Source organism: Equus asinus, chromosome 4, assembly GCF_041296235.1.
Source record: "Equus asinus isolate D_3611 breed Donkey chromosome 4, EquAss-T2T_v2, whole genome shotgun sequence".
Classification (NCBI taxonomy): Eukaryota; Metazoa; Chordata; class Mammalia; order Perissodactyla; family Equidae; genus Equus; species Equus asinus.
The window spans coordinates 61615739-61631579 of record NC_091793.1 but is presented as its reverse complement, the minus strand read 5'-3'; the positions used below and the strand labels follow the sequence as shown (position 1 = coordinate 61631579).

At 46.9% G+C, this 15841-nt stretch overlaps 1 long non-coding RNA gene across 1 annotated transcript; it reads right to left on the bottom strand.

Annotated features, from left to right (window-relative positions):
• Positions 1 to 13995: 13995 nt before the first annotated feature.
• Positions 13996 to 15044, bottom strand: LOC106834140 (uncharacterized). The gene is made up of 3 exons (XR_001398782.3): positions 14908 to 15044; positions 14235 to 14344; positions 13996 to 14129 (listed from the first exon to the last, which is right to left on the bottom strand). It is a non-coding gene; the product is annotated as an uncharacterized lncRNA (long non-coding RNA).
• Positions 15045 to 15841: the final 797 nt, after the last annotated feature.

Below are 15841 nucleotides of genomic sequence, written 5' to 3'. Positions count from 1 at the left end.
TTGACCACTACACCACTGGGCCAGCCCATATTCTCTTTTTTTTTTTTTTGGATTCTGCTCTAATCTTTGTTATTTCTTTCTTCTGCTAGCTCTTGGTTTAGTTCGTTGGTTTTTTTTTTTTTTTCCAGTTCCTTAAGGTGTAAAGTTAGGTTGTTGATTTGAGATATTTTTTTAATGTCATCATTTACAGCTATAAATTTTTCTCTTAGCTTTGCTTTTGCTGCATCCCATATGTTTTGGTATGTTGTGTTTTCATCTTCATTTGTCTCAAGATATTTTCTAATTTCCCTTGTTATTTCTTTGATCCCTTGGTTACAACACATAAGAATGTGTGTTGTAAATTCCACATATTTGTGTATTTTCCAGTTTTCCTTCTGCTGTTGACTTCCCTAGTTTCATTCCATTGTGATTGGAAGATACTTTGTATGATTTCAATCTTCTTAAATTTATTAAGACTTGTTTTGTGGCCTTACATGTGGTCTGTCCCAGAGAGTGTTCCAAGTGCACTTGAGAAGAGTGCACATTCTGTTGGTTGGCACATTCTGTGTGTGTCTGTTAGGTCCAGTCAGTCTGTGGTGTTGTCCAAGGCATCTGTTTCCTTGCTGATCTTCTGTCTTGTAGTTCTATCTATTATTGAAAGTGGGGCACTGAATTGTCCTACTATTATTGTAAATCTCTCTGTTTCTTGTTTCAATTCTGTCAGTGTTTGCTTCATATATTTAGGAGCTCTGATGTTTGGTACACATATGTTTATAATTGTTATATGCTGTTGGTCAGTTGACCCTTTTATCATACGATGTCCTTCTTTATCTCTTATAACAGTTTTTGATTTAAAGTCTACTTTGTCTGATATTAGTATAGCCACCGCTGCTCATTTTGGTTACTATTTTCATGGAATATGTTCTATTTTTTTCATTTTCAGCCTTTGCATATTGTTGAATCTAAAGTGAATCTCTTGGAAACAGCATATAGTTAGATTCTGGTTTTTTTATCCATTACACCAGTCTATGTCTTTTGATTGGGGAGTTTAAGCTATTAACGTTTAAAATGATTACTGATAGGGAAGGACTTATTGCCATTTTCTTATTTTTTCTCTGTATGTCTTACAGGTTTTTGTTTGTTTGTTTTTGCTGAGGAAGATTAGCTCTGAGCTAACATCTGTGCCAGTCTTCCTCTGCTTTATATGTGGGTTGCCACCACAGTATGGCTGATGAGTGGAGTAGGACTGTGGGCAGGATCCGAACCTGCAAACCCCAAACACTGAAGTGAAGGGCGCTGAATTTAACCACTACGCCATGGGGCCAGCCCTTACAGCTTTTTTAAAAAAAGACTTTGTTTTTTTTTTAGAGCAGTTTAGGCTTATAACAAAATTGAGAGAGGTACAAAGATTTTCCATATGCCCCCTGTGCCCACACATTAATAGCCTCCCTCATTACCTACCAACATCACTTAACAGAATGGTACTTTTTTTTTTTTTTTAACCAAGGATGAACCCACATTGACCCCTACATCGTAATCACCCAAAGTCCATAGTTTACCTTAGGCTTCACTCTTGGTGGTATACGTTCATAGTTTGGATAAATGTATAATGGCAGATATCCACAGTTGTAATATATGGAGTGTTTTCGTTGCCCTTTCTGGGAGTTTTTGTCCCTCGTTTCCTCCCTTACTGCCTGCCTTAGTGTTAACTTTTTGTAGTGACATATTTGACTTCTTTCTCATTTCCTTTTGTATATATTCTATAGATATTTTCTTTGTAGTTATTGTGGGGATTACATATAACATTCTAAAGTGATAAAATATTTTTAAGTAACTTTAATCACATACAAAAACTACTCCTTTATAGTTTCACCCTTGTTTATGTTATTGATGTTACAAATTACATCTTTATATATTGTCTACCCACTAACAGATTTATAGTTATTCTTTATGCCTTTCTATTTTAAATCCTGTAAAAAAGTGGAGTTATGAATCAAAATTATGATAATACTGGGTTTTTGTATTTGTCCATGTGTTTACCTTTACTGGAAAGAGTTATATTTTGTATGGCTATAGGTTGCTCTCTGGTGTCCTTTCCTTTCGACTTGAAGGACTACCTTTAGCGTTTCTTGCAGAGCATGTCCAGTGGCAATGAATTTCCTCAGCTTTTGTCTATCTAGAAATGTTTACTTTCTCCCTCCTTTTTGAAAGGCAGTTTTGCCAGTTACAGAATGCTTGGTTGACAGGTGTTTTCTTGCATCACTGTAGCATCCCACTGCCTTCTGGCCTGCAAGCCTGCTGCTGCAAGTGTGGCCTGAGAGGCAGAGAGGGATGGGTTTCCCAGTCAAGTTCTCTGCAATGTTTTGAAGGGCCTTGGATTAAACATTGTTTCCAAACTGACTTCTCCCCACCCACCCACCTGCCTGCCACTCTTCCTCTCAGACTGGCAGAAATTGTTGAGCCAGCCCCATGCTGCCTCTGCTCTCATGATCTTCCCCTCCTGTGGTAGCAGAAGTCTTCCACCGTCAGACTCACTGTGGGACAGGAAGGGTGCACTGTGGAATGATGCAAATGTATATTACCTGTGCATGTGAGGATGGCTGAGCTGTCAGAGAAGTCCTGAGGGGGCAAGATTGCCCGGTGTAGTAATGGGCTAGAAATTTACAAAAGTACATGTGTTTCTGTAGAGAGCTGTCTCTATTGGCTGACATGCAGTGCATATGTTCATCAGTTTTTTAAAGAAAGTGGTGCACTGTATCACCTGATTACCTGTATGCCTGGTTTTAAGCAAGTTCAATACATAAACATAAAAGTTTGACCAAAACTTGGAGGTGATAGTTTATAAAAGCATTTACCATAAAATCTTTTCAAAACATTCTTGCTGCTTTAAAGCAGGATTTGAACTACAAAGTTTGAAAGAGCAACTAGTTAAAACACCACTCACTCTAGGAGAGGAGGGTTTGAGTCTGCAGAGACCCCCGGCCATTCCCTGGGACACAGGGCAAGTTGCCAGAGGCAACCAGCCTGCTCAGTGCTGGCAGGTGGACCACATCAGGCCCTTGCCTCTCTCTGATGCCTGTCAATATGCCCTTACTTGTGTGGACACATATACAGGACTGCTGCGGGCATACCCCAGCAAGAGGGCCACACAGAAGACCACTAAAAGAGGCCTGAACACCTCTGTACCACGTATGGTGTTCCCACAGACATTGACAGTGACCGAGGTATGCATTTAACTGGCCACCAAGTACAGATGTGGGCTGATCAGAGGAACATACATTGACATTTTCACCTGTCACACAGCCCCACGGCTGCAGGGCTGGTGGAATGAATGAATAGCTTGCTGAAACACCAAAGACAAAAGATAGTGCCCTAGCCCACTGGATGAGATGCCTGACCATTGCAATATGTCAAGTGAATGAACATGAGAGACACACCCAACCCAGTGCATATCAGATGTTGACACAAGGACCTGATCTGACAGCACATCTACAGACAAAAGCTAATCAAGGAGACAGTGCAGCCACAGGTGGGCACTCAGAACAACTTGCCTCTGCCTCTGCCACAAGAGCTTCCTACCCAGACCCGTGTGGTCACTTGGCCCTGGGACTGTCAAGTGGGCCCTGCTGGGGTGGTCTCTTAGCCCCTTAGGGAATAGGCTTAAAGCAGGCTATCACAGTGACACCCTTCATCGTGGAGGGGACACCCAAAACCTCCAAACTTACCAATCCAGAAAAATATTAAGAGCAGCAAGGCAGAAGAAATTAACCTACAAGGAACCCCCATCAGGCTTCCAGTGGATTTCTCAGCAGAAACCTTACAGGCTAGAAGAGAGTGGAATGATATATTCAAAATTCTGAAAGACAAAAACTGTCAGCCAAGAATACTCTATCCAGCAAAATTATCCTTCAGATATGATGGAGAAATAAAAACTTTCCCAGATATGGGGCCGGCCCCGTGGCTGAGTGGTTAAGTTCGCGTACTCCGCTACGGCGACCAGGGTTTCTCTGGTTCAGATCCTGGGCGCGGACATGGCACCACTCATCAGGCCACATTGAGGCGGCATCCTACATGCCACAACTAGAAGGACCCACAACTAACATATATAACTATATACTGGGGGGATTTTGGAAAAAAAACCACAAACTTTCCCAGATAAACAAAGGCTGAGGGAGTTCATCACCACAAGACCCCATACAAGAAATGGTCAATAAGGCCCTCATACCTGAAAAAAAGAGTTCAAAGCCCTGAGTAAGGAGATAAATAAGTAGACAAAATCAGAAAATTGGAGCTCTCTGCAAGAACAGGTTAGCAAACAATTATAACAATAAAGATAAACAGAAGGAAAACATTAAGAATACCTATAATCTTGTCCTTTTAACCACAAACTCACAACATAAGATGGAGTAAGATGTGACAAAAATAACTTAGGAGGAGGAGAAGAGGGGATGGAATCGGCTTAGTCTAAGGAAATAAGAAGCTATCAGGAAATGGACTATCTCATCTACAAGATCTTTCATACAAGCCTCAGGGTAACCACTAAACAAAGAATTAGAACAGAGACACAAATAATAAATAAGGACAAGACTAAGAAAACCAGCATAAAACTACCTAATGAAACTGTTAGTCTGAAATAGGACAAGAAACAAAGGAAATGCAGAAGAACTGGAAAACGAGTGATAAAATGGCAGCATTAGGCCCTCATATATCAGTAATTACTCCAAATCTAAATGGATTGAATTCTCCAATCAAAAGACACAGTTACTGGATGGATTAAAGAACAAGACCCAACAATAGGCTGCCTTCAGGAAATCTCATCTCCAATGACAAACATAGGCTGAGAGTGAAGGTATGGAAGATGATACTCCAAGCTAATGGCAAACAAAAGAAAGCAGGCATTGCAATGTTTATATCAAACTAGACTTCAAGATAAAACAGGTAAAGAGAGACAAAGAAGGGCAGTATATAATGATAAAAGGGACACTCCACCAAGAAGACACATCGCTTATAAATATCTATGCACCCAACAACAGAGCACAAAAGTTCATAAAGCAACTATTAACAAACCTAAAAGGAGATATTAACAACAACACAATAATAGTAGGGGACCTCAACACCCCACTTACACCAATGGATAGATTATCCAGACAGAAAGTCAACAAAGAAACAGTGGAATTAAACGAGAAACCAGACCAGATGGACTTAATAGACATATATAGAACACTCCATCCAAAAACAGCAGAATATACATTCTTCTCAAGTCCACATGGAACATTCTCAAAGACAGACCATGTGTTGGGAAACAAGGCAAGCCTCAATAAATTTAAGAAGACTGAAATCGTAAAGCACCTTTTCTCACCAAAATGTTATGAAACTAGAAATTAACTACAAGAAGAAAGCTGAGAAAGGAACAAAGCTGTGGAGACTAAACAACATGCTATTGAACAACCAATGGATCAATGAAATTAAAGGAGAAATAAAAAAATATGTGGAGACAAATGAAAATGAAAACACCATACCAACGCATATGTGATGCAGCAAAAGTGGTCCTAAGAGGGAAATTCATCACGATACAGGCTCACCTTAACAAACAAGAAAAATCCCAAGTAAGCAATCTCAAACTACACCTAACAATTAGAAAAAGAAGAACAAACAAAGCCCAAACTCAGCAGAAGGAGGGAAATAATAAAAATCAGAGCAGAAACAAAGGAAATGGAAACAGACAGTAGAACAGATGAGTGAAACAAAAAGCTGGTTGTTTGAGAAGATAAACAAAATTGACAAACCCTTAGCCAGACTCACTAAGAAAAAAGAGAGAAGGCTCAAATAAATAAAATTAGAAATGAAAGAGGAGAAATTATAATGGATAGCACAGAATTAGAAAAGATAAGAATACTATGAAAAATTATATGCCAACAAATTGGACAATCTAGAAGAAATAGGTAAATTCTTAGACTCTTAATCCCAAAGCTGAATCAAGAAGAAATAGAGAATCTGAATAGACCAATCACAAGTAAAGAGATTGAAACAACAATCAAAAACCTCCCGAAGAATAAAAGTCTAGGACCAGACAGCTTCTCTGGTGAATTCTACCAAACATTCAAAGAAGATTTATTACCTATCCTTCTCAAACTATTGCAAAACATTGAGGAAGATGGAATACTTCCTACCACATTCTATGAGGCCAGCATCACCCTGATACCAAAGCCAGACAAGGACAACACAAAGAAGGAAAACTACAGGCCAATATCACTGATGTGCATAGATGCAAAAATCCTCAACAAAATATTGACAACCCGAGTTCAGCAATACATCAAAGAGATCATACACCATGATCAAGTTGGATTTGTAACAGGGACACAGGGATGATTCAACATCTGCAGGTCAAATCAATGTGATGCACCATATTAACAAAATAAGGAATGAAAACCACCTGATCATCTCAATACATGCAGAGAAAGCATTTGAAAAGATCCAACATCCATTTATGATTAAAAAAAAAACCTCTTAATAAAATGGGGATAAAAGGAAAGGACCTCAACATGATAAAGGCCATATAGGACAAATACACAGCCAACATCATACTCAATGGGGAAAAACTGAAAGCCATCCTTCTGAGAATAGGAACAAGACAAGGGTGCCCACTCTCACCACTCTTATTCAACATAGTACTGGAGGTTTGGGCCAGAGCAATTAGGCAAGAGAAAGGAATGAAAGGAATCCAAATAGGGAGTGAAGAAGTGAAACTCTCACTGTTTGCAGATGACATGATCTTATATATAGAAAACCCCAAAGAATCCATTGGAAAACTAACAGAAATAATTAACAACTACAGTAAACTTGCAGGGTACAAAATCAACTTACAAAAATCAGTTGCATTTCTATACTCCAATAACAAACTAATAGAAAGAGAACTCAAGAACACAATCCCACTTACAATCGCAATAAAAAGAATAAAATATCTACAAATAAACTTAACCAAGGAGGTGAAAGACCTATACAATGAAAACTATAAGATATTACTGAAAGAAATTGATGATGACATAAAGAGATGGAAACAGATTCCATGCACATGGGTTGGAAGAATAAACATAGTTAAAATGTCCATACTACCCAAAGCAATCTACAGATTCAATGCAATCCCAATTCAATGACATTCTTCACAGAAATAGAGCAAAGAATCCTAAAATTCATATGGGGCAACAAAAGACCCCAAAGAGCTAAAGCAATCCTGAGAAAAAAGAGCAAAGCTGGAGGTATCACAATCCCTGACTCCAAAATGTACTACAAAGCCATAGTGATCAAAATGGCATGGTACTGGTACAAAAACAAGCACACAGATCAATGGAACAGAACTGAAAGCCTAGAAATAAAACACATCTATGGACAGCTGATCTTCGACAAAGGTGCCAAGAACATACAAGGAGAAAGGAAAGTCTCTTCAATAAGTGGTGCTGGGAAAACTGGACAGCCACATGCAAAAGAATGAAGGTAGACCATTATCTTTCCCCACACACAAAAATAAACTCAAAATGGATCAAAGACTTGAAGGTAAGACCTGAAACTATAAAACTGCTAGAAGAAAATATAGGTAGTACACTCTTTGACGTCCGTCTTAAAAGGATCTTTTGGAATACCATGTCTACTCAGACAAGGGAAACAAAAGAAAAAATAAACAAGTGGGAGTTCATCAGACTAAAGAGCTTCTGCAAGGCAAAGGAAACCAGGAACAAAAGGAAAAGACAACCCACCAACTGAGAGAAAATATTTGCAAATCATATTTCTGACAAGGGGTTAATCTCCATAATACATAAAGAACTCACACAACTGAACAACAAAAAAACAGCCCAATCAAAAAATGGGCAGAGGATATGAACAGACATTTTTCCAAAGAAGATCTACAGATGGCCAATAGGCACATGAAAAGATATTCAACATCACTAATTGTCAGGTAAATGCAAATCAAAACTACACTAAGATATCACCTTACACCCATTAGAATGGCTATAATCACTAAGAGAAAAAATAACAAATGTTGGGGCCGGCCTTGTGGCTGAGTGGTTAAATTTGCACGCTCAGCTTTGGTGGCCCAGGGTTTTGCTGGTGCAGATCCTGGGCATGGACAGGGCACCGCTCATCAAGCCATGCTGAGGTGGCGTGCCACATAGCACAACCAGAAGGACCTACAACTAGAATATACAACTATGTACTGGGGGTTGCTTTGGGGAGAAGAAAAAAACAAGATTAGCAACAGATGTTAGTTCAGGTGCCAATCGTTAAAAAAAAAAAAAACCCAAATGTTGGAGAGGGTGTAGAGAAAAGGGAACCCTCATACGCTGCTGGTGGGAATGCAAACTGCTGCAGCCACTATGGAAAACAGTATGGAGATTCCTCAAAAAATTAGAAATGCCATATGACCCAGCCATCCCACTACTGGATATCTATTCCAAAGAACTTGAAATCAACAATTCAAAGAGGCTTATGCACCCCTATGTTCATCACAGCACTATTCACAATAGCCAAGACGTGAAAACAACCCAAGTGTTCATCAACTGATGATTGGATAAAGAAGACGTGGTGTATATATATACACAATGGAATACTACTCAGCTATAAAAAAAGACAAAATCGTCCCTTTTGCAAAAACATGGACGGACCTTGAGGGTATCATGTTAAGTGAAATAAGCCAGACAGAAAAAGACAAACACCATATGATTTCACTCTTATGTGGAAGATAAACGCACAAAGAGAACAGTTTCGAGGTTACCAGGGGGCAGGGTGTTGGGGGGTGCGGATAAGGGGTGAGGGGGAGCACTTACATGGTGACTGACAATGTACAACTGAAATTTCACGATGTTATAAACTATTATGACCTCAATAAAAAAAAAACATGGGGTGGACACCTAAAGCAGTGTGTAACCAAACAATTCTCATTACTGCTGATATGTGGCTGGGAGACAAAACAACACCGTCAGAGGAGCCTGTGCCTCTGCTCAGGGGTGGTTGTGGGCTCGTGGCGCCCATGCGTGGCCCTGTCTGCGTTGTAATTGGACCGGCAGGTGCACATGCGGGTGCCGCTATACCCCTGCACTCATCCTGTCCTCCCTTCAACAGCTCTGTCTCACTGGGAGGCAGTCTGGGCACGCCACTGTGTGCTACACACAGCAGGGTGGCTTCACCGTCTTGCCATCTTCGCCCTGCCAGCTGTGGCCATTGCTGTAGAATGCACGTGTCTGCCCTCACCCAACATGTGGCGACAGCTCTGATAACACCACATACGCAATAACACTGTTGAATGAGGGAATATCCCAAATGAGACAAGTAATGTTACAAAATAGGATAGCTCTGGATGTGCTCACTGCCGCCCAGGAGGACCTGTGCTCTGATCAAGGCAGAACGTTGTGTCTCTCTCCCAGACTATGCTCGTAACATTTCTTCTGTGATGGCCTCCTTCCGCACCCATACACAGGCTACTGACTCCCTGTCCACTGCCCTGGTCTCGGCTTGGATTCAGTTCCCCCCTCCACCTGGCAAAAGGTGTCCTTTGGCATTCTTGCCTTCTTATTATTGATTTTGTTCTCTTGCTGTGATCTCTATTGCTGTTGTGGCATCTGGTTACAATGCTCCTCTGTGTGTCTGGCTCAGGGACTCAGCAGAAGAATGACATGATAAGTTTGTGAGGGCCATTCGGACACATGGCAGGTGGAGTGTAGGTGTCTGGGGCCTTGCTTGCTCAGCAAGAGCCCACAAGCCCACCACGACCATGTGTCCCTCAGGCTCCCTTCTGGGCAAGACGCCCGGCTTCTGGGATGTGTCACAATCCAGGGCCTGGCCAGCCCGGATCCCACCTTATCTCACTTTAAGAATGTCGCGTCTTGAAGGGACACACAGCCCTCCACGCGAGCTACTGCTCCTGGGAACGCTGGGCGTACCAGGAACAGCCCCTTGGCAGGCAATGGCCTTTGTGTCCCCTGCCTCTGTAAGAGCCCCCTCCGCGCCTGCGGTAGCGGGTGCACATTGCTGTCCAGACGGCCGCCCCTGGGTCTCCCTGTAAGTGCCTCCCAATAAACCCATGTGTCTCATTCACCGACTCCGGGTCTTGTCTTTGGTCTCCCAGCTACCTACCTCCACTGCTCACCCGGCTGGGCGTGTGGCGGAACAGCCCCCACACCTTCCCCCACTCTAGTAATAAAGGCTCCCACCGTACTTTCCCCTGGCTCCTCCTGTCTCGGACCAGCCCCGGGCTCCACGGGCGGCTCTGCACAGCGTGGTGTGGTGCGGCGTGCCCCATCCTCTTGGGAATTGTGAATAATGAACTCTTCTTTCAAGGCACTCATCTCCGTGTCTGTCGTCTTACCAGTCCTGATTAAAACAGAACCCCAGGCACGTTCTAAAGCAGCGGAGACGGGAGGGAGGGCGTTCCCAACTGTGGGAAGGGCGTGTGCCAACCTGGAGAGGCGACGGAGGGAAGATGTTCTGCTTGTGTGGAGCGGGGGCCGCAAAGCACGTGTGGGAAGCTGAGGCTAGAACAGGAAGGGCCTGGGCCCCAGGGAAAGGAGCCTGGACTGGTCGGGCCCGGTGGGGGCCCCCGGAGGGAGCGGGGCCTGGGCGAGGCGGTCTGATTTCCTGGCTGCCCTGTCTAAACTGACCCCTCCCGCGTGCTCCCCCTTGCCTTCCTCTCTTTGCTGTCTCCCTGATCACTTGACGCTGTCTAACATAGCATTTCGTCCCGTTTGTTGGTCTTCGTTGCCTCTCTTCTAGAGTGTGAGACCCACCAGGGCAGGGATGCTCGTCTGCTCTGTCCTCCGCCGAGCCCCCTGTGTCAGAACGGTGCCGCCCATGGTGGGTGCTCAGCAAACACTCGTTAAATGAACGCACGACAGGTGCTGGACGTCTCACCCTGGCAGCCCCGTGGATCCCAGATGCAGGGTGGCCTGGGAGGCGGGGGCGATGTGGGGTAGAATCGTCCCCTTGGTCGTGGGGTTGGACAGGCTATGCTGGGAGGAGACGCCCTGTGAACCCAACTTCATTGTAGCCGCGTCCAGAGAGCTTTCTTTCAAAGCATCGTTGCGCTGACTCCTCTACGTCCACAGGACGAGCTCTCAGCTAGGAAAATCCCAGGCAGGAGTCAGCTGGATGGTGAAATTTCAGTCTGAGAGAGAAAGCCCTTGGACTTCTTCCTGGAGTTCCCAGCCCCGGGCTGGAGCCTTCCACAGGGTCCCACGGGGGATTCCAAGACCCCCACTTCCAGATGGGGAAGGTGCAGCCCAGAGAGGGGCCACACAGCAAGGAAAGAGGCCTCCTGGAGCCACGGGCGTGGTCCCAAGCCCCCTTCTGCCCCTCTCCCAGACCTCAGATGCCTGGCCTCCAATCCATCACTGCTGATGGGCTGAGTGACCGCAGGCAGGGCACCACCCTCCCTGCTTGTGCATTGCCATCCTGGGGACAATGACAAGGCAGCTCCAGCTCCTTCCCCAGGTTCCTTGAAGCCTCAAGCAAAAGCAATCAGCACAGGGCAGCCGTCCTAGCAGAGAACAACCAGGCTTGGGGTCAGTCAGATTTGCCCCGGGCTGCCAGGTAGGGGTTCTGTGACCTCCCTGAGCCTCGGTTTCCTCATCTGCTAAAGGGGCCATGAGACCGATGTGTGTAAAACAGCTAGCACAGTGCCCGACACAGCAGTGAATGGTGACCTTAATTATTATTATTATTTACGTATTTATTTGTATTATTACAGGTGGCATGGTGGATAAGGTCAAAGGACAGAAAGTGAAAACTCTTATGAACATTTTCCCTCCAGACCCACTTCTGGCACTGGGCCCACCACCCCCAGAGCCCCTCCCGCCCGGCGGGATCTCCCGATGGTTTTTTCCATGAATAGGTTCTGAGAGTTGACTCTGTGAATCTTGTTTGTGCACAAAATGGCATGTTCTCTAAAAGAAATACTGCCCTTTGTTGTTCAAATAAACCTGCTCAGTTTAGTAGTGGGACAGAAGGGAGGGGTAAGTGACAGAGAAAGAAAATGTGAGAAACAGAGCGAGAAAGTGACGGAGCAAAGGCTGCAGAGAGACAGAAGAAGTCAAGGGGGGAAAAGGAGCAGAGAGGAAGGAAGAGGCAGAGCGGGCACCTAGCCCTTTGCCCCGACTCCAGAGCAAGGCCTTCTTCCCTTCATGCTCACACAGCAGGGCCAGGGCTGTCTCCACACAGAATCACCAAAGAAAACATTTCAGTCTGAAGACAAACGTGAGCACTTCTCCCTGAGCAGCGCTGAAGACCCTTTGACAAACAGCCTCGAAAGCCCCGTTCCGCGCTCTATGGCTTTCCAAGGCCTTCCCCGTTTTCTTTGAATTTCTCAAGTTCCCCTCCAGCTCCAAACCTGCTTCCACTGCATCAGTTCTGCTTATGGTCATCTCCCATCTCATCACCTGCGAGATGCACGAGGACCCCGAGTGGAGGCTCAGCCCACCCCAAACTCAACGGGAGACAGCTCCGTCACGCAGCTCCTTGTACCAGATTCTGCAGGTGGGGAGAAGGGCTGAACAGCACAGAGCGAAGCTGCTCCACAGGGCTGGTCCTGCTCGAGAGCCCGCCAGCCCCCGCCCCCGGAGGAGCTCCTGCACTGTACTCACACAGGCTGGCCTCAGGCTCCGGCCGCCAGGCCTCCTCGTCCGTCCCCATTCCCTCTGTCCTAGCCGCTTTCCTCCAGGACTTGCCCATCTCTAGGAAACCGTAGTTTCTCTCTGTGTCTCAGGTGGAGGTTTCAGCTCCTCTGAGTTCCCTTCTCAGCCCCTCTTAGCTCCTGCTCTGCTCTCAGCCCAGCAAGAGAGACTTCCCCTTAACAACACCCATCCCTCTTGGAAAGAAGCTGGGTTTTGTGAAATAGTAAAAACCTCCTTCCATGCAGACTCCCGAATGTGGCTGGTCTGCAGACCCAACTCCTAATGGGGCAGGTAACTGAGAGAAGGGGAGCTCTTGATGCAAAAGGCTGTCTGTTCACCTCGAGGTCCCGAGCCAGTTTGGCACCTCTGTCAACGGTGTTAAGAAGATGCCGGGAGCAGCCTGCAAGCCAGCGTGGGCCCACCCCACCCCAGGCCTCAGTCCTGTCCTCCTCTGTCCTTCCTGATACTGCAGCCCAGGCTGCGAGCTGCGAGCTGAGTCCCTCCCTCGAGTGGGGCCTCAGGGCCTCTCAGCGCTCTCCGGTTAAGGTCCCGACGCCTTCACACGGCCTGCGAAGCCCTTCTGCGATGAGCGCCTGCCCACTTCTCCAGCGCAGTGTGGAGGATGATTCCAGAAGGACAGGTCCATTCAATAAGAATTTAGGAGCCACTCATGCCTGACTCAGTGCCAGGCACCGGGGACACAAAAATGAATACAGTACACCTCCTAATTCACTGGGGGTATGTTCCAAGCCCCCTAGTGGATGCCTGCACTGCAGACAGTACTGAGCCCTATAGATACTATGGTTTTTCCCATACATATGTACATGATGATGTTTAATTTATAAATTAGGCAAAGTAGGAGATTAGCAATAGCTAATAAAATAGGACAATTATAACAATCTACTGTAATAAAAGTTACCACAGAGCCTAGCAACCTCAGCATATGATTTTTTTCCTTCCTTATTAAATGGAGAACTTTCAGCTTTTCACTTAGAGGAAGGACTCTACAGCTTCTCTTTGGCGCGCCTGAATTGCCAGTATCACCACTCTCCCACTTTGGGGCCATTAAATAAAATAAGGGTTATCTGAACACAAGCACTGCAATATAGCAACAGTGGAGCTGGGACCCGAGGGGGCTAAACGACTGACAGGCAGGCAGGTGTACAGTGTGGATCCACTGGATAAAGGGACAACCCACGTCCCGGACAGACGGAGTGGCACGGCACGAGGTTTCATCATGCTACTTGGAAAGGTGCACAATTTAAAACTTATGAATTGTTTATTTCTGAAATTTTCCGTTCAATATTTTGAGACTGCCGTTGACCACGGTACCGGAAAGCGCAGAAAGTGAAGCCGCGGATCGGGGACCACTGTGCTTCCCGGGTGCCTTCTCGCCTTTAAACACAGCGTTCATGTTTCCCCAGCGCTGGCTCCCCAGGGCCCGACCTCCGTTCTCCTCTTGGTCTGACGCATCGGCCCAGGGCTGACGGCTGACTGGGGAGGACAGACATGTCACAGCAGTGCAGCGGAGCGGGTGTTCCCACGTGATGCCCCGGGGAAGTGGGGACAAGGAGCAAGGCCAAGGAAAGCGTCACCAACCAAAATGGGGTCACTCCAAAGGACATGGCTGATGCAGCACTATCTCCTGAGTCTCTGTCATGCTGTGAGGCCAAAGTAAGCTGCTTGCCTTGAAAGCGCTTCTGGGCTGGCTGTATATATATATATATATATAATTGCTTATTTACAATTACATATAACATACAATTTTTATTTATAGTTAAATATATAATACATGTAATTTTTAAACCGTATGGTTCTATTTACATAAACAGCGCTCACTAAGCCCCGCCCCGGGCAGGAAGTGGAGCACTGGGTCCCCAGAGCCACCCCCAGCCTTGAGTCCTCTCCCGCCGCCCTCCCCCGCGGTCACCCAGCAGCCTGCAGCCACGTGGTCACTGCCCTGCCTCTCCCGGGGCGTGACCCCACCAAGGAGCGCCGCGGGGCTACGCGAGCAGGGCGGCCGCGCGCCTGCTCTGCGGCGCCTTGGCGGGGCGGCACCGCGGGCGGTGGCTGCGGCCGGGCTGGCTCTGCGCCCCTCCCTGCGCGCACGCCCGGCGCCGGCTCAGTGCTGCTCGGCCCGGGGGCTCCGGGGGCTGCGGGCGCTGCAGGGCGCGGCGCAGGTCGGACCCCCGCGCCGGGGCGTCCTGTGTGAGCGTCGAGGACTCGCCGAGGACCTCCCCTGTGCTGGCCGGCGCACGAAAGTGCCACCCACCTGGGGATTTCCAGGACTGAGTTTGAGCCCCGCCTCCACCGCTTTCTGACTGTGTAGTCTTGAACAAGGTCCTTGTTTTCTCCGAGACTCTGTTTTCTCCTGTGTAAAATGGTGATAACATCCACTTTGCAGGATGGTTTGAAGATTACGGATGTGGGGTAAATGAGGCGCGTAGTAGACCTCGTTTCCTATAGGCTACTGCACGCCCAGCCCGATGTAGGTAACTCGTTACTTGTAAAGCAACCACGTGTACGAGGGGCCCTCTCTCTCCTGCGGGTAGGAAAGTGTGATGGGGTCTACAAAGTGCCACCACAGCGCTGAGCTCAGAGGACAGCCCCCGCAAAAGGTCCCTCTGCCTCCCGTCCATCTCCCAGCCGTGAAGGGCATGGGAGGAAAGGCCCTGCTCCCCTGGGGGCGCCCTGGCCCAAGGGGCTGTCCCCAGTCCTGTGCCTGCAGGAGCCTCCCAGGGCCCCTGGATCTCGCCTTTGCCCTCTGGACTCCACCACCTCAGAGCGAGGGTGTCCACAGAAAACGCTACAAAATCCTCTGTGCTCCACCAGGTTTGCTATTTCAGACTGACCCCACTAGGATCAGAGAGGACAACTCTGTAAGCAAACGCACCAGTGTTACAAGGAAAGGCAGGTGGAAGGTGACGTCTCTAGAACAAGGCCAGCACACCAGGAATCGTGGGCAGCAGGCAGCTGGTGGCACGTGGAGCAGGACCCTTGAGTGTCTCTCAGGCCTCCCCCAGGTGGTCTCCCGTTCCTACCAGGCAGCCTGCCAAGACCAAGGCACCTCTCAGTTTGGAGGCCACACTGCCCTGGGGGTGGCTGTGTCCCTGCACTCTGGCCTGACCTCTGCTCTCGAGTCTGTCCTGGCCACAATGCCCCTTTGAAGTCAAAGTGTTGAGAATCCTGGCCAGGTGGAAATCAGT